We start from the raw sequence: 18,114 nt of genomic DNA on the forward strand, positions 1-18,114 counted from the left end.
AACGACAAGACCCCATTTTGTTTGTCGCTTCTCTTCCTTCCACAATAAATTAATCATCATATCTCTGTGTCCTATAGGTACCATGCATAGTCGCATTTGTCATCCTTGCTTATGATAATTCCGTTTGGGTTTTTTGGGAGGAAAAAGAAAATAAAGTCGTCCGGTTATTGGTTATGTTATCGTATGTTTATTGTATTTTACGGGACTGTATACCTTTTTTTTTGCTTATCGGCGGCGAACAGTTAATAGTGTCGTCTTATCTGTCACCCATATGTCGATATTCAAAAGCGTGACTTCAATCTTATTAGTTCCTCCAAGACAACAAAAAGGATTGAGGCCCACGACACCTACTCGCAGTTATTTAGCTTCGAGATAAATAAATTGCTCTTGTTGATAAATGTAATTATATCTGGGACTATGAGACTATGTTAGTATAATAGTCCGAGATTATATTGAGGAATGGTTTTGATGGAAAAAAAAAAAAAAAAAAACACCTTCCCGTTAGTTCCAAAAATGTGGACAAAATCTAATTTATATTTGATGCATAGACTATTGTATATTCATATTCAATAAACACTTTAATAACAAAAGGAAAGACACTTAGGTAAGACATTTTTTTATTTGAGTAGATATTAACAAGTTAGAACTGGTGTTAATGGGAAGAGTCTGAGTCACATTGTCACTATTATTATCCATATATAGTTTTCATTGTTAAAATAGAAGTCAATTTATTTTGGTTCGGTTATAGGTATACTGAACAACTATATATATATATAATTAGTACCAGATCAGACAGAGGTACATATTTAAAACAAAACAATAAGTAACATATTTCGGTAATTTTGGTATCAAATGAAAGCCTACGGACTTGGGACAGCTGAAGAACCCTTTTTGAAAGCTTCTTTTGAAAAAAAAACTTTTAAATAGGAGAGCGTATTTGCACTGATGCTCAAATAAGAATTATCGGATTTTGTACTCCAAAACCAGTAGCTCTAATCAGCTAATATGCTGCATTTTCCACACATGTCAGAATAAGGTATAGTTTCGACATGGAAATACTTTATTTGAACTTAAGTCAAACTATCACGCGGTTTAACATAAAAAGCAAGGAGCTGCATGTATAGCGATACTAGAGACACATTATACAACCAGAGACATACACAGGCACTTGTCTCATTGTTTTCCCTATATACCTTAATATAACAGTGTTAAGGTATATAGGGGCAACAAATTCTGAGACAAGTACCTGAAGAGACATATAATACAATTATGTATACTTCAACTAGTTACCTGCATGTGTTCTCATGTGAATCGGTTGAGTACCATGTTGACTAAACCCTTTACCACATACATCACAGACATGGGGTTTATCACCTGCATGTGTTCTCATGTAAATCTGTAAAGAACCATGCTGAATAAATCCTTTACCACATACATCACATTCACAGAGCTGATCACCTGTATGTGTTCTCATGTGAATCTGTTAAGTGCCATGCTGTCTATCCCTTAACCACATACATCACCTTCATGGAGTTAACCACCTGCATGTGTTCTCAAGCATGTGAATATGTATCCTTTACCACATAAATCACAGACATGGGGTTAATCACCTGCATGTGTTCTCATGTGAATCTGAAAACTACCATGCTGACTAAATCCTATACCACATACATCACACACGGGATGTGTTCTCATGGGAATTTGTAAACTACCATGCCGATTAAATCCTTTACCACATACATCACATTTATGGGGTTTGTTACCTGTATGTCTGCAATTTACTAAGACGACTAAATCGTTTGCAACATACATCACATGCATGCAGTTTATCATCTGTATGTGTTTCATGTGAATCTGTAAATAATTTCTCCGACCTAAACCCTTTACCACGTACATCACAGACATGAGGTTTATCCCCTGTATGTGTTCTCATGTGGATCTGTCAACTACCATGTAAACTAAATCCTTAACCACACACATCACATTCATAGAGTTAATCACCTGTATTTGTTCTCATATAAATCTGTAAACTTTTATGCTGACTAAATCTTTTACCACATACATCACATTAACGGAGTTAATCGCCTGTATGTATTTTCATGTGAATCTGTAAACTACCATTCTGACTAAATCCTTTGCCACATACATCACAGACATAAGGTTTATCACCTGTATGTGTTCTCATGTGAATCTGTAAACTACTATACCGATAAAATCCTTTACCACATACACCACAGTCATGAATTTTATCGCCTGTATGTGTTTTCATATGAAGCTTTAAATTGTAATGCTGAATAAACCCTTTACCACATACATCACAGTCATGAGGTTTATCAACTGTATATATTCTTATGTGTCTCTTTAACTCGCCACGTTCAATAAATGCTTTACCACATACATCACATGCATGGGGTTTGTCACCTGTATGTCTTCGAATGTGAATCTGCAAATTACTAAGATGACTAAAATGTTTGCCACATACATCACATCCATTGGGTTTGTCACCTGTATGTGTTTTCATGTTGTTACGGCCAGAAATCGCCTTTAAATTGTAGCCAACAAAAGACACAAATCAATAGTAAAATTTAACAATATTTATTATACAAAAGTTTACAAGAAGTATTACACAGATATTACTGTTAACTTAACTGTCAAAATATGAGTCCAATCTTTTATCTTTATCTGTATCCGGATATCTTTCGGAATCCAATCTGAATATTACGTTCACTACTACGGTCACAATCCAGTATGATGTTGTTTGTAGAATTAAAGTGTCAATCCAAATGCGGTGAATACTAATGTCTATCAATGTCTAAGTCCAAGCCCAAGAGTGTGTGTTTAACTTTAGTGTCTGTATATATATAATTGTCAAGGAAAATTCTAGAACACTCTATAATGGAACATCCTAGAAAGTTACAACGGAAGTTTCTAGTAAAAGGTAGAAGTTTATATAACACATCTTTTATAATGATCATTCTGGAAAGTTCCAATCATTCTCTACTTGTTCCAGAGATTTCTAAACTGCACAGTTCTAAAATTATTCTGCAAACAACTATCAGGCCACACAATACAAATCAGGCCAACATAAATACATACAATAATTACAATATCATAACACCTCCCCCTTAAAAGAAGTTTTAGTGTAACAAAAACTTATCATGAATAATATGAACAAGTATACATAGTATATACAAAGTGTTTTAATAAGCTCTAGATAAAGCATCTGCTATTACATTATCTTTACCCTTAATATGTTTTACAATTACATCATATTCCTTTAACAACAAACTCCACCTAGTCAACCTCTGATTCTTGTTTCTCATTTTATGTATGAAGGTGAGAGGATTATGATCAGTACAAACAAGAATAGGATATACAGTGGGATTCAAATATACATCAAAATGTCGAAGTGCTGACAACATTGCAAAACACTCTTTTTCGATACTTGAATAATTTTTCTGATGTTTATCTAATTTCTTGGAAAAATATGATATAGGTTTCTCAACATTATCATCTGTCCAACAAGTTTCAAACAATAGATGGGCTTGATGTTTATATAATAATAAAAATTGTTGTTTTGGGGTAGTTATAGTGAAACCAGCTGATGATTTATAATTTTTTGATAATAAATGTAAAATAATAAGCAAATTCAGCAAAATAAAAATATTAATGCCGATTTTTATCTTTTATTAAAATATTTATCCATTTGAAAAGCATTTATATTAGTGGAAGATATTAGCAAGCAAAATCGAGGGAATTGTGCAAATGATGATACAAGCATGAAAATTACCACAAAGCATCATTATTATATACTTTTTAAGAAATAACTGCTGGCCATTCAAAAAAATATTTTTTTCAAGATGGCCACGTCTATTTTCTAAAATGGCTGTTTCTTCAGTTTGAAAATACTGATTTTTCTGGAATTTTTTTTTTTTAACTTCTTTGAGTAAAAACCAATAATCAGGTTTGGCGGCTACCTTCTTTACAACACATATTTATTAAAAATTAATATTTGATATATCCAGTATTTGCGCATGCGCAAAAATGTTAGAAAATTCTTTCAAAAATATTTGAACTATTTACTATAAATTTAGTGTTTTTGGATTTCTAATGATATTATGAATTGGTTTGATAACATTTTTCAAGGTTATGATACACATGTGTTTAACACTTTTGTGCATGTGCAAACTATTTATAGACATCAAGAGCGATTTGTATGCACTACCAGGCAATTCTCAGGTATTCGATGGATAAGGCGAAAATGTGGTGAATCCCGGAGAAACATCAATTGTAACTGCAGATCAGCCACTTTTGGAAATTCCTAAGCAAATTCACTGGGAACGGCCTGACTTTTACGGAAAAGATAAGTTTATCGTCGTGTTTGGTGGATTGCACATTGAAATGACTTGTTATAAAACTCTGGGTGATATATTGCGTGATAGGGGATGGACATGTTGTCTTACTGAAGGTAATATTGCAGCACCAAGAACGGCAGATTCTTGTTATGTATGTTCAAATGTACCTAGGACTAAACAGGCGCATCAGACAACTGCATGTATTTTGCTTGAACTGTTAATTTCGGATTATGAAAGCTAAACTCAGAATATATAATTATGTCATGACTCTGTGACGTACAATGATTTAAAATACTGGTGTATAGAGTCATCTCGACCTCAGTTTCATTCCTGGCGTTCAATTATAAATTTAGAACTTCTTCTGATTTTGGTATTATGCTCATTTCATGAGTGAGATTTCGTTCTTTACAAACAGTCCATATAAAGCATGATAGCGTATTGTTTTAGGTGTTGATCGTGTAAATTATGCTCGATCGTTACCGACCCAGATCCAAGATATGACTTCCCTTCCCGAACATCACCCACAGGTGGCAATGGAATTTAAAAATGATAATTTCACTGTACGTAAGACCAGCACATTTCTTTCTTATAACACAATTGATCAGGCACAAAAATAGAATAATGCAATTGTGAAGGGCGATGTTGGTGCCATAGGATTAACCGAAGATCCCATTTAGACAAAATTAACACTGGACACTTTAAATTTGCAAAACACTCATTTGCAAATCCGCCGCCGCCTCAAATAAGAGCTACAGAGTCATGTATATAACCAAAATGTGCAGAATTACATGGGATTCAATAATTTCATTGGTTTTCTACTGTGACTATTATATTTATTTTGCTATTTGATTTATAAAAACATGGGATTTTCAATATCCCATGGGACAGGGCAAAATCCCATGGGATTGACCATTATCCCATGGGATTTTGTTTGGTCCCATGGGATAATTGTAGTCCCATAGGACAAAAAAAATCCCATGGGACTATAATTATCCCATGGGATTTTTAATATCCCATGGGACAAAATAAAATCCTATGGGATTATAAATATATAGATATAAATATACAGTAATGTGTATGTTACAATGTATTATATTTGGTAGTAAATTGTTATAAGATGAATCCTTTTAATCGAATATCTTTTTTTCTTTGGAAATGTTAATTCAACATATTGTTCTATAACTGTTCAAAACTAAACTTTTAAACAACAAAGCAGATTATGTAAGTATTAATATATGTTTATTTATGAATTATAGAATACTTTCTTGAAACACAATTATTTACCATTTGAAATCAATGAAAAACCCTATTATTAGGTTTAACATACTACAAAATGTAGTAGCTATTTAAGTAAATCTATTTTTTTTCACAATATCCCTCCACATAAAACATTATTGATTAATAGTTTCTTATCATTCAGCATTGTGTGATCGTATAGTCCACTTTTTGGTCATTCAGCACAGAACATTGACATTATTGTGGTTTCAATATCTTTTGGTATTTAAAAGAACTTCAAATCATTGACCGAGTGATGAAAATTATAACTGATCCAACTCTTGTCTTTGAATTTATTCTGGTCTTGTTTCTATGTTTTCTCCATTTATTCTAGATGATGAATTTCAATCCTTCTGAAAAAGAACCAATAAAATCTGAAGTTATGTATTATACAAAATTGTTTGCATACATGTAGCATAATATATTTTCAATAAAAATAGCTATGCGGTATGGATTTTACTGATTGTTAAAGGTTGTCTAGTGTCATCAGTTGCGAACCTTCTACATCCTTTGGTCTCTGATGGAGAGTTGTCAAATAAGCAATATACCACATCTTCCTATTCTAATACTATAGACATTATATAGACTATATATAACAATCAATTAATTTATTCTTCTTTATAACATTTGGGTATTTTCCAAAGTTATATATATAATATATATATGAGTACGTCTGAGTCAGTGACAACTCTACAACAGATTTATCCATCGGATCACCAGCAATGATGGTGATACATGGCTGTGTACATTATGTATATACAACTTGTCTAAACATCAACCCAACAATGTAAGATCTGTAAATTTTGCTTTTGCAAATTTTGCGAAGCAAATTTACAGATCTTACATTGTTGGGTTGATGTTTAGACGAGTTGTATAATATATATATGATATATATTACATGTATAAAGATCAATGGTAAAACTTTAGGCAATTTATATAATAAAATTCCATTATTCACAAGAATTTTCAATATATTATACAAAAAGCAGACAACAGAAACAATATTTCTTTAAGCTTTTGAAGTTCTGACTATGTTCAACATGTGTTTTATTTCATTCTTTGGACATATTGGAAATTATAACATTGATACAGAAAAATGTATTGTTTTATCCTTATTTTTTGTGTTGTTGGCTTGCTGTCTCATTTTTATATACAGTTATACATACATCAATAATCTTCTTCTTTATTAAAAGTAAAAATGGGATATGTTTTATTTTGATAATCTCAAAACATTATAGTTCTATCGAATAACTTATTACCAAGTTCACAAACACCAATGTGTTTGATATTAATTTGAAGACATGTATAAATGTTCCAGACCATATCAGTATTTTGACCGCATGTTAAAGGTCCGGAACATATAAGTATACTCTTACAGTCTGACCATATGCATACAGTCAGACCATTTGAGTATACTTGTACTGTCTAGTACCAGCTCGAAGAAACATGTGTTTTTATTTCAACTGCAATTAAACTTTTTGTATTAATCTATTAAAGATTTCAGTTAATTGTAACGTACATTTGTTTCCAATAAACTTGACCAGCTTCTTAAAATCGGGCAGACTGTATGCGTACAGTCCAAATACTCATATGTTCTGGAACATAAACATGATTAACAAGCATTTGACAGGATGTCATGCAAAAATCCAATTAATATTAGTACTAAGTTTCGAGTATATACATGTAAATCCACAAGTTACTTACTGAAATTCATGGTGAACACTCACCAAAAACTTAAAGAGGATACATTTTAGAGGAAGGACTGGACAGATTAATGCACAAACACTATTAAAACAGAGCATAAAACTTACCGAAAACAAGATGTTTTATATTTATCCTTCAGAAGCAGGAAAAATGCACAAAGCTTTTTTTTTCTTTCTCTGCCGTCCATGATATAAACTTTAAATTCATTCATGCAAAATATGAAAATCTGCAAAAGGTAGGACCTTGAACCTCAGCTTATCCACATTTTGACTTTTGAACTGAATATTTGTTCTTTTCATCTTGCTGACAACCTAAACATAAAAAAATGATAAAACATAATTAACTTTGTGTTTTTATTTTTGTTGGTACAAACAATTTTTCCCAACTTAAAACGAAACATCATCACAAAAAAGGAGGTCATACTAACCTCCGAAATATTTAAACAAACCAAAATTATTACAAATGTACTTGATTAAGATCTTATAGCATCGATACTCTTTTTTTTGAAGACCATATATCTATTATATACTTATATTCTTTTGTACAAGAGTATGCATATTAAGATTGATTCTGAGGACTTTAATGTTAAATAACCATCGAAACAACATCTGATAAACAAATTTAATAATACTTTTAGATATTTGGATAATAATTTGGCTCTCAATAATGACGACTTCAGTATGTATATTAAAGAAATTTATCCTGTTGAACTTACTTTAAATAACGCTAATACTAACAATGACCACTGCCCTTTCCTCGATCTTGATATCTATATCACTAAAGGAAAGCTGAATACTAAAATTTATGATAAAAGAGATGATTTTTTTGAAATCATAATCTTTCAGTCAGTTTAATTGAAGTCTGGAGCTGGCATGTCAGTTAACTGCTAGTAGTCTGTTGTTATTTATGTATTATTGTCATTTTGTTTATTTTCTTTGGTTACATTTTCTGACATCAGACTCGGACTTCTCTTGAACTGAATTTTAATGTGCGTATTGTTATGCGTTTACTTTTCTACATTGGCTAGAGGTATAGGGGGAGGGTTGAGATCTCACAAACATGTTTAACCCCGCCGCATTTTTGCGCCTGTCCCAAGTCAGGAGCCTCTGGCCTTTGTTAGTCTTGTATTATTTTAATTTTGGTTTCTTGTGTACAATTTGGAAATTAGTATGGCGTTCATTATCACTGAACTAGTATATATTTGTTTAGGGGCCAGCTGAAGGACGCCTCCGGGTGCGGGAATTTTTCGCTACATTGAAGACCTGTTGGTGACATTCTGCTGTTGTTTTTTTCTATGGTCGGGTTGTTGTCTCTTTGGCACATTCCCCATTTCCATTTCAATTTTATGATTAATTTTACAGTTTCTCAGCTCCATGTGTACGTTTTGAGAGAATCTTGCAATACTGTATATTTGGATATTCAGAACATATTGTGAGGTTTTTATTAATGCAACTGAGAGCTGTATCTCATTCTCATTTCTGATACATATTTATGAGCTGAAGACCAGTGCCTAAATTTTCTCACTGCATTGAAGACCCATATTCATTTGATTTGTTTTATTGTCTCATACAAGAATATATATGGTTTAGGGGTGGGGATCGACTGTTTACAATTTTTCAAACAAGAGGGGGTGGGGTGACCCCCTAGGGACTTCCCTTTTATTTCATTTCATTTATTTCATTGTCCCCTACAAGAATATATATGATTAAGGGGTGGGGATCTGGATTGTTCACAAGATAATAGCATATTCTCAAATTGAACGGGGTGGGGTGACCCCCAGGGACTTCCTTTTAATTTTAATTGATTTGTTTTATCGTCCCATTCAAGAATATATATGGTATAAGGGTGGGGATCTGGACCTTTTACAAGATAATAGCATATTCTCAAATTTAAGGATTACCCCCAGGGACTCGCCCTATATTTCAAGTGATTTGTTTTATTGTCCTATCATCATTTCTGAAGACTGTGTGTGTCTATCACTTACAGTTTACAAGTTATATTCATTTGAAAATTTTAGAAAATAAAATCCCAACGGATTCTATACATCATTGTATATATAGTAAGCCCCTCCCTTCTTTCTTCCCCCTAAAATACCCCTTAATAGACCCCAATGCACAGATCATTTACATTTTTTCCCCTTGATTTACACTTTAGAATACAGGTATAAAGTTTTTAAGATTATACAACTGAAGACCACAGAGGTGGATCCAGAAGTTTTCATAAGTGGGGCCCACTGACTGCCTAAGAGGGGCCTGCAGGCGCGTAGCTACGTTTACGTCAAAACGCCTGGGGGTACTGGTCCGAGAACACAGTTATTTTGTATTGCATTTATTTTAGACAATGAAATGAAAATAAAAAAAAATCCACCCGGCGCGCTTTCTCAATAATAGTTGTACAGTGTGTTGTACTACTTTTGGCACAAATTATATCAATCATAGAACTTTACTTTATAAAATTCATTACCCAATTATTTTTACAGTGTTATTTCATCACCTATTTGAGGTATAACACATAAATAAATAAATTTGGAAGTTGTATAAAAAGATTGGCAAGTAACCATGTAACACTAGGGTCTATATTCAAAGGACGATAACTGTGTTTCCTGACCATCTATGCAAATTAATCATTTCATATCCATTTACGACATTTGCACAAACTGGGGTTTTGGTCGAGTAATTGCTTAACCCCACGGTTCATTTTAAACATATTTTAAAGTAACTGGTTTGGATATTTTCTCTAACACCAATGACCATAAGATTCCAGATGACCAACAAGATGAATAAACAAAACATAAACATGATAAAAGATTTAAAAAAAATACAGTCTTTATGTTCAACTTGCTATTGATTAGTTTTTAATGACTGAAATGGATCTTCCCCTCTCGAACCCACTACTAGTAGGTATTATAATCTGGATCCGATTGAGGTCCATAAACTTTTTGCCGAGGTTAGGGATAGATAGATAATTTAAAGGTTAGGGCGTACACTTAAAAATAGTCTATCTACGCCACTGGCCTGCTCCTGTCATGCTTCAGTGATTCCCTATATAATTAACCATTTTTTTTAAAAAAAGGGGGCCATGAACTTCTGATCAGCCCCCCCCCCCCTCCCCCCCATTTTCCTCATTTCAATCACCCTGATATAAATTTAGTTTTATCACTTACAATAGGAAAGGTTTAAATTCCCCAATAATTCTAGTCGGTCAAATATATGAATAAATTGATTTAACCTTTATACCATTAATATCAACATATTTCATTTTTGATTAAAGAAGGGCAAAAGTTTTCTATGGGTAGAAATCGATTCAATTCAATTCAATTCAATATTTTATTGGAAAGAGCACAATAGAGGCGTGATCCAAATACCGTATTTATTTTAATAAACGCCCCGGGGGCGAAGACAATTTCCGAAAGGGGGGCGTCAATTAGAGAAACGAATTCCATACCTTACTTCATTGACCTTTCCCTGAATTTTGTCGAAACAGACTATAGTAACATACATGTGTTTCTTATTGTCTCCATAATGAGTTCCATAATCTATAAATAGCGTTTATCGGTAATGTGACCTCATCTAATAATTTGTTAAAATTTTCGAATGAACAAGCATGCACATCAATGGAACATAATTTCAACAGCGTACTGTGTAACTGACAGATCTATTTTTTGGAACTTGTTCACACTGTGTTGGATTATCGGAGTGGATTAAAACATGGGCATTATTGATTTTTCGTTTCATGTTTCTGAGTGACCGGGTCGATGTCTTAGCCATATTGTAATGAGGGGGGATAGGACCTTTATCAGGACTCCGGGATCGGGTGTTTTTAAGCTCGGGATTTCGGGATTGACCCTTTCGGGATCCGGGAATTCTTCTTTTCGGATTTCGGGATGTCGGGATTTACTTTATTTAAATTCGGGACCTCGGGATTTCGTGTTTTTAAGCCCGGGATTTCGGGGTCAGGACCCATCCTATCCCCCTCTGTAATGGGTAAGTTTCAATTTAATTTTTTTAACTACAAAATGGGGGCATTTATTAGAAGTCAAAAGTTCTGAACGCACGATTTTCGGTAGGGGGGCGTTAATTAGAAGGGGGCTTTAAATAGAATAAATACGGTACAGACATTTATATTTTTTATATTTAATATTAAAACAACATATAAATGAAATAAAGATGCATGTAACAACAAGTCATACATTCATAAGCCAATTCTATGTACCGGTATACCATTACATTATAAACTGATATTGATACCATGTTTTCTATTAAATTTGAAATGGTGTTTTTCCCGTTTGCTATTTGTAGTAATTATTTATAGATGGGAACTAGTATAACTAGTTCAGATAGTTGTTTTGTAACAGTATGTACTATTTATAAATTTGATGTTAATATGGTTAGGTGCATAAGGCACAAGGAAAGTTTTGGCGGTTTTTACGGGTGGGGTTTAATGGTACTATATAAAGTTTGGCATTTAAATGTATTAGTATCAAAGGTGCTCGCAGTTAGTCAAGTTGAAGTTGGTCACAGTTCCTGCTATGTTTATTGTACATACAGGCGTTGGAGGTATTAGCCGAGGAAAAAGAAACGATGTGAAAGAGGAACAATGTTAAATGTCATGTAATTATATGTTGTTTCAATCGAAGAAATATGTACAATAAAGTAAAATAAAATGCTGTATCGCAAGAGAAAATAAGATGTTACTGCGAGCAACTAATCCTATATATGTGTTTGTCTTGTTTATAGCATAATATTCAATTAAGAGATAAAATACTTTAAATTCGGACAATCACCTATATGTGTATATTCACGAACTACTGTAAAAGATTATTATCTGATGAAACAGTATGGTGGTCTCGCAAATCAAGAGCTTCTTCAATATACATACAAATATTTTAATTCTTTTTCAGACATTGGATTTAACATTGTGGTAAAATTTTCATCCAAATTATTTGAATTAATATCATTAATTTTATATTTAGATCTAATTTTGTTATATTGTGGACATTCAATCAAGAAATGTATCTCATTTTCAATTTTTCCTGTGCAAAATTTACAAAATCTCTCACTAGAGGGTATTTTTGGTCTTGCATACCTACAAGTTTCTATTGCTAATGAGTGTGCGCTTATTCTTAATTTAGTGAGTTTTTTCTCAGGTATTTAGGAACATTAAAGTTCAAATATTCTTGTTGTTTAAATTTAGTATAAATTTAACTAAAAAAATAAAAGTTTCCCACAGTTTCCATCTTTTATCTTAAGATAGTTCAAATATAATTTTATTTTTGTAGAAATCTTCTAGTTTCTGCATGTTGTTTGAAATTACTATTACAATGCTTGTTGAAGGGCATCCCAATATATTTCATTAATTCAGATAGTTTATTAGACCATGAATTTTCTCTATTTGTGAGAGTTTTGTTCACTTCAAAAGCAGCCAAAATTGAGAATTTCATGTGGACCCCCAGACAGTTCACCAATATCACTGAGACGCACATAGTATTTATACATAAGTTGATCAGTGGCGGATCCAGAAATTTTCATAAGTGGGGCCCAATGACTGGCCTAAGAGGGGCCCGCTCCAGTCACGCTTCAGTGATTCCCTATATAAGCAACCAAAATTTTTCCCAAAAATGGGGGGCCTGGGCCCCCCCCCCCCCCCCCCTAAATCCGCCTCTGTAATGATAACATTTAATGCTAATGGGTAATGTGCCCAATTCACACTGCATTGCTAGATTGGAAGACTTCCCATGAACCCCAAGTATGTTTTTAAATATGGTTTTTGTGTTTTTTCTAATTTACTTGTGTCTAATGCTTCAAAATGTGGTTTGAATTCTGATATCCATACTTGAATACTTCTGATCCGCTTTATCATGTTTATACAAAATGTACTTCGGTCAACGCTTTTACACCCCAATGAAGTTACAAAAAGAAGCATTCAATTCTTAATTGTTTTTAAAATAAAGACAGGATCTACAGTTCTGTAATTTTTTTCTAAAACCACCTTGATTTGAAGATAATAAATTATGTGTTTCAAGAAAATCACTAAGTTGTTTTTGTAAAATGGAGTTAAAGACTTTACCAAGACAGCTTGCTATGCAGGGGCGGTTCCAGCCATTTTGAAAAGGGGGGTTCCCAACCCAGAGTTAAAGGGGGTGTTCCAGCTATACGCTCCCATTCAAATGCATTGATCATTCCAAAAAAAGGGGGGTTCCAACCCCAGACCCCCCCCTGGATCCGCCAATGTTATGCTTTTACCTCTATAGTGCCCACAATCAGATGGGTCACCAGATTTATAAATTGATGTCAATAGACATGATAGAGAAACGTTCCAAATTTTGGGGAATTTTTTGACTGAGTTAAACATCTTATTAAAAAGTTTTGTCAGGGGTAAAACTAGAGTGTTTGACCCCACCTTATCGATAGTTACGAATGTGGGAAGCTTTCAAATTCACAGCATGCCGGTGGCTGTGTTCAAATTTAGAGCTGGGTTTTTTATCCCCCTCGTTGTTTGCGGACTAACGATTTAGGCCTGTGGTGGATAATAGTGTGCGTGCATTAATTTTCTATACCTTCTTAATCAATATTTTCAAATACTGACGGCAACTTGCCAAGTGTTGTAATGTATCAATATCTTATTTGCGAGCTTATTTGAGACCAACGTGCTATTTACATGTGCGCTCGAGAATGCAGGGGAAGGAAACTTGTCAATTATGTTTATTTTGGCTTTATGTTTATTTTGAAGCCAAAATAAAATGAGCCGCCTGGGTAATCCTCAAACTGACGCAAGAGGCTTTGTGGTACGGGCTTACTACTAATACATGTCTTTGTCTCAAAATAACTCGGAAGCGTCAAATAACAGTTGGGATCGTCTCGGGGGGGGGGGGGCTTCTTTTTTCTGTCTTCTTTTTTTTAACTATATTTTTAATAGCTTTTTTTCATTATTCTCTTTCTTCTTTCACTATTCTTTATTCCTTTTTTTCTTCCTTTATTCTCTATTCTGTTAATTCAAATCCATACCCTCTTATGTGGACTTTCGGTTGTTTATTTTTTAGTTCTGGAATTATGCGATAAGTCAATTTTTCATGCAGTTTCATGAAATAATGGTTTTATGCATATCAGCCAAGATTGTGCGTGAAATTTTAATAAACAATTCAACACTACACGTTATGTGAATTTGATTAAAATCGATGAACATGAATTTGACAGCTCGTGCCCTTTTAAGCCCCTTTAACAGGTAAAATTCAATTTATAAATTCTGATTTACTATCATTCAACACCAAATTACTTACTTGCTGTATATTGATACATGTGATTGTATATTGTCAATACCTCAACATCGTGAATACGCCATGTGAGGTGTTGGCTATGTTTGATCGTGTTTGATACGGGGTCACCGGTTGCGACTTCGAAACAGAGAAGAAATATCTAGGTAAAAAAAGTAGAATTTTGTTGTTGAAATTTTTTTAAAGTTGTACATTCCTAAAAAAAAAAAGTACTTAATTCCATTTAACTGCTAGCATGTTGGTTCGATACGAAAATAGGAGAAAAAGCATCCGGAAAATTTGTGATCAGTAATTATCATTCGAATATATATATATGAAGAGCAATGGGAATAAAAAAAAAACTGAACGAGAAAAGTATTAGTAAACAGACAGAAAGTCGTTGAATTAATTATTTTACAATTGTCTAAATAAATGAGAGAATGTTTTAAGCAAATTGTCTTTATTTACAGATAAATATATTTTAGTTCAGGAAATGGTTTATTCTTCTTGCGGCTTCAAATATTTTTTTAACAATAACTTATGTATACACAAGGAGACATTTTTTTACTTTTGACAGCATAAACCCCAGTTAATTAGCAAACACAAATTAAGAAACAAAATCGTTTACAATTAAATTTAATTGAAGGAAAAAAAAGGGGGGGGGGTAATTAACAAATTTTACTATACGCTCACATACTTCTTAAAAGATTTGCATATGTAAGCTGTCTATAGATAATGTTATAATTATTTCAAGAGTGTTGAAAAAAGAATATATACAGTTTAATTTTCGACTTCTACTGTTACAAAAAAATTGTGATTCTTTTTATAGATTTGGTACTTCACTGAGTTTCGACTCAAAATTTCTTTTTGAATTGTTAGATGGCAAACTATTTAGGAGAAGATTGTATAGATCTGTACTTTACGTAATTGTGGTTATATTGGCGACGAAATTCATTATATTATAGCAAGGGCTGGTACAAATCCATGTTTATAGAATGTTCGGCAATATCAGAGACATATTCTAATACTGCATTATATGTGTCTGGCAATATAAATAGACGAAAGTAGACAAACTCTAGTAAAACGGGGGTTTGATCTCCAAGCCAGCCACATTGTACATCGAATAAGATCTATATTTCTAATACATGAATGTATTACTTAGTAAAATCTTATAGAAAAGGGCCGTAATATTATGTATATATCCGTACCCATTATAGAACACATGGGAGCGTATAAACACCACCTAGGCCGCCTTGGTGCACTAAGCTCATGAAACTGCACTAAGCCCATGATTGGATGGTGCTATGAATAAAATAAACATACCATCGGACGTAGTTTTTCATGAAGATAATGTATCTTAAATTTTTAGTCATTAAAAATTGTAGTTAAGTCGTAATTTGATTTTTTTCTGTCATCAAAGGTTTTGTCCGACGGCACGTGCATGCCAGTAATTAACCAGGTAATAAAATCACTGATCAATGAAGAAATAAAGAAACATAAAAATTACACGGCATAATATATAATTATACCTTCTTGTTTGTCGTGTTATATATTTTGTTTATGGATGTATTTTGTTTTTGTAGGATTTAAAACAAAACTTTGAATTTCTTTCTTTTTTTGTGTGTATTTTTTTTTTAGGTTATTTTGAATTTATGATACTTTTGTTTTTAATCAATACTTCATTGTAATTCGAAAGTGCACAATAAACGACTATTATCATAAATTCATTAAATAAGAGCCTTAAGCTTCCCAGTGCAAAAATAATCAAATCAAATCAAATTTTATTGCCATATAAATCTGTGAGATGTGGGGTTTAGTATTATTTTAAGTTTATCATCTTTAGCAGTATCTTTCCACTTCGAATTGATTTCTATGAAGTCAAAATATTTGTTTCTATAAAAGTTATATTTAGGGCAGTTGAGAAAGAAGTGTTTTTCGTCCTCTATCTCATTACAAAATTTGCAATATCTCTGATCTCTAGGGATCTTAAGATGTCTACCCTTTTCTATTAAAAGAGTGTGTTCGCTAATTCTGAATTTTGTTAATAGTTTTCTGGAGTCAGATTGGTTATGTTTTAGGTAAAATTCTTGTTTCAAGTTAATCTTTAATATTTTTGTATAGGAACATTTTATTACTTTCATTTAAATCCTTTATCTTTTTTTCCAATAGATTATTGAGAAAGACATTGCAATTAGATTTAATTTGCTTTTTTATGTTATTTAATGCTGTACCTGTATTTTGTACAGTTGTTATTATTTCTGGATCAATATCTAATTCTGTTAAATTATCAATTTCTATTGTTTTTTACTATATTTCCGCAAATCTTTTGTTTCGAAAAGCGCAAACAAACAATTTTTCCAAAAATAAATTTCTCACAAAGCATCACAGAAAACAGACCTTTTATCATTACTAATTAGGAACAAAGAAAATAATTTACTAGTTAAAAGATAATCCCTCAGAATTGATTGGATCAATTGACAAAGTGATCAGACATGCATTACACAAGTAGAGCGCGTGTCACGTTAAAAATGTTTAAATCTATTTATATCATCGAACCATCTTTTAACATATGTTTTTTAATATAATGATTGATCTTAATTAATTATCTTTATATGGATAGTCGACCTTCGTATGTATAGAAACAAGTGCCTGTGTCCTTAGTGCAAAAACTTTCTTCTTAGTGCACTAAGAAGTCCTTTGCGGTGTTTCTACAAACCGTAGCCAGGGTGGGTTCGGGACCCCCCTCCCCCTTGAAAACAAATAAGCACTGTTAAAGTCAACGTTCTGTTCGAATTGTGACTGTTAAAGTCGAGTTCGTGAGTCCAAATAACACCCCCCCCCCCTTTGAAAATTTCTGGCTACAGGCCTAGGCCTGTGGTTCATGCAATATTGAAATTATGTTTAACTGAAGTTTATATTTGCCACTTTTCTTTTTAATTTCATATAAATGATTTTTTTCTTCGAAAAATTTGTGGTGTTGAAATAGGGAATGGACACAGATACCTAAGCACATTTAACATTCACATTCATTCATTCATTCATTCATTCAGATTCAACAGGAATTTTGTGTAATGTCATCAATCTGTATTACACGTAGACAGGATGTTCTCTAGAAAACTATACGTTATACACACGGTCACCCGAGAATACACGCACTGTCGTTACGGTAATGGAAAATTACTGTAAGTTACAATTACCTTTAATCAGCTTCAAATTGCAACAAATCAGTTGACTGACCATGTCATTACAGTTCAAACAGATTTTCCTCAAATCAAAATGGAATATTCATTTTATCTTTAAAATTTAAAACTTTAAAAAGTACACTTTGACAAATTATGAAATAGAAATGAAATCGTATTTTAACAAAGATTTATAAGATATAATTTTACAACGATCCTAAAAAAATATCCAAACAAACGTTGAATCAAACAATATGAACCTACGCAGTTTTATATTATAAGACTGACATGTATACGCCAGTTTGCTAACTCAGTGTGCTGGCTATGCCGGGCCAGGGTGTGGGTGAGGTGC

General features: G+C 32.7%; 1 long non-coding RNA gene across 1 annotated transcript; it reads right to left on the reverse strand.

Moving 5' to 3' along the window:
- Nucleotides 1–5,572: 5,572 nt before the first annotated feature.
- On the reverse strand, nucleotides 5,573–13,999 carry LOC143046682 (uncharacterized). The gene is made up of 3 exons (XR_012969227.1): nucleotides 13,891–13,999; nucleotides 7,442–7,645; nucleotides 5,573–5,983 (listed from the first exon to the last, which is right to left on the reverse strand). It is a non-coding gene; the product is annotated as an uncharacterized LOC143046682 (long non-coding RNA).
- Between the last annotated feature and the right edge of the window lie 4,115 nt (nucleotides 14,000–18,114).

The sequence above is a fragment of the Mytilus galloprovincialis genome, chromosome 9 (assembly GCF_965363235.1).
Source record: "Mytilus galloprovincialis chromosome 9, xbMytGall1.hap1.1, whole genome shotgun sequence".
NCBI classification, from domain to species: domain Eukaryota; kingdom Metazoa; phylum Mollusca; class Bivalvia; order Mytilida; family Mytilidae; genus Mytilus; species Mytilus galloprovincialis.